At 50.5% G+C, this 1,969-nt stretch overlaps 1 protein-coding gene across 5 annotated transcripts in view; it reads left to right on the top strand.

Moving 5' to 3' along the window:
* Nucleotides 1–1,191: 1,191 nt before the first annotated feature.
* RABEPK (Rab9 effector protein with kelch motifs) overlaps nt 1,192–1,969 on the top strand; it is a 32,869-nt gene continuing 32,091 nt past the window's right edge. For 3 of the 5 annotated variants that reach the window (XM_006158242.2, XM_027775601.1, XM_027775602.1), the window contains exon 1: nt 1,192–1,270. The gene's annotated coding sequence lies outside the window, so the exon portion shown is untranslated. The other 2 variants (XM_014591478.2, XM_006158243.3) reach the window with 2 other exon arrangements.

Consider the following 1,969-nt stretch of genomic DNA (forward strand, 5'->3'; position numbering starts at 1 on the left):
TAAAAGAATTATTTTAACTTTGTTTATTATTATTATTATTTTGCAATTTGACCAGAGAGAGAGAGAGAGAGAGGGAGGGAAAGTGAGAAAGGAAGCCACCAGGTCTGGGACCTGAACCATGGTTGACCATGTGGGAGTACAACATCTTTAACCACATAACCTGCCAGCCCCATAGGACAGATATCTTCCTCGCTGCATCTTACACAGGGACAGAAACTTAAGAATAGATTCTCTTGGGGGCCAGCAGTTGGCATGGTGGTTAAGATGCTGGACATTCCCACATGGCCCACCATGGTTCAAGTCCCGGACCTGGTGGCTTGCTTTCTCACTTTCCCCCTTTCTCTGTGTCTCTTGGGTTAAAAATAAATTAACGAATAAATAAAATTAAATAGACAATTAAAAAAAAGAAATTGTTTAAAAAACAGAATAGATTCTCTTATTGATGAACTTTTAATTTTTGCCTTCTTTACAAACGTGCAACGTTCTTTGCCGTTTTGTTTAATCTTTCCTGTTAGACAGTAAACTGCTGAAGGTGGGCGATTATAGGATGATGAATCAGTTGTAAAAGGTACCAAAATTCTTTTTTTGGAGAGGTTTTTCACTATAGGGCGCGTGCGCTTGCCAGACAGACAGAGAGAGACATAGAGACAGAAAGAGAGAAATCACCCCCCAGGGGGGATGGTCACGCCGCAATCCCTCCTCCTCCATTCTCCTCTCGGGACCTTGGGCACGCACGCACACGCGCCCGGCGTGAGATTTAAGCCACCGGGTCCGAGACGCGAACCGCGGTCGACTACGTGGGAGTCCAGCGACACAGCCATTACGCTAACTCTTAACTGGCCTAAAACCTGAGCAGGCAGATTACACACATATAGAGCACTCCCAGTTCTCCTCATCCGAAAAAGCTTCTAACAACACTGTAACTACAGCACAGATCAGCTGCCCAGGGAATTGGGGTCATCCCAGGGGACGCCCAACGCCGGCGTTTCATTGTAGGTCGTTTCCAAGGAGTTATTTGCTCCGCCAGGAAGGGAGAGTGCGTCTCGTTTGGTTATAGAAAAATGCACCGCCGGACCGACACCCTGGGTGCAAAGGGTCCCCTCCATGTCCCTGCGGAGGCAGCCTAGGCCCCCAGGCCTCGGTTAGTGCAGGGGAGGAACCCAGCGTTTGGCCCCGATGCTCTTCCGGGACCCGTGAGGAGGGGCCACTGCTTAAGTCCCGCCCCTCGAGGGGCGGAGCCGCGGCCCGAGACTGGTCTAATTCACTGCAGGTAACGCGGTATGCGGCTTGGTGACGGGGAGGTCTCGGGATTAGGGGTCCTGAGCGCCCCCGGGCCGCGGCGGCCACATCTTTAGGGTAATGCGTTCGTGCCGGCTAGAAAGGCCTAGAGAGGGCCTCTTCGGGCTCTGGCCCGGCTACCTAAACCGAATGGAGCTCGCCTGTCCTTCCCGACCTGTGTTCCATGCCCTAGAGCTGCCATGCGGAGGTGGAACTTGGGGGTTGGGGAGGGTAGCGGCTCGCGCGGAAGGTCCCCGCGTCCACCCCATGACCTCTGGACTTTGGGGCAGGTGGGCAGTGGCCTAGGCCTCAGGTGGGTTTTATCTATTCATCTCTCCATTAATCCATATTCTTCCTTTGGTCAGTCATCCCTTACTTGTGCTGGGTTTATTGGTAGGTTCTTTGAATGACTGTGACAGTCCCAGCCCTTTGGTAACTTAAGCCAGTGGAATTCAGTTTAGAATCTAAAAACTTTTAAGTAGATAATTATATCCAGAATGATTTTTGCAATGATGGTGGCCTAATAGAGACCGTTAGAGCCCAGAGAAAAAAGGAAATAATTTGTCTAGGTGGAAGTGGAAAGCACCCTAAAATTTGGGAAGGTTTCACTGAAGGGACATAAGAACTGGCTTTGCAGGTAGACAAGGAGGCTGCAAGTTTTCATCAAGGCAAGGGGCATTCCCAGTAGGGA

The sequence above is a fragment of the Tupaia chinensis genome, unplaced genomic scaffold, assembly GCF_000334495.1.
Source record: "Tupaia chinensis unplaced genomic scaffold, TupChi_1.0 Scaffold000575_1, whole genome shotgun sequence".
NCBI lineage: Eukaryota > Metazoa > Chordata > Mammalia > Scandentia > Tupaiidae > Tupaia > Tupaia belangeri.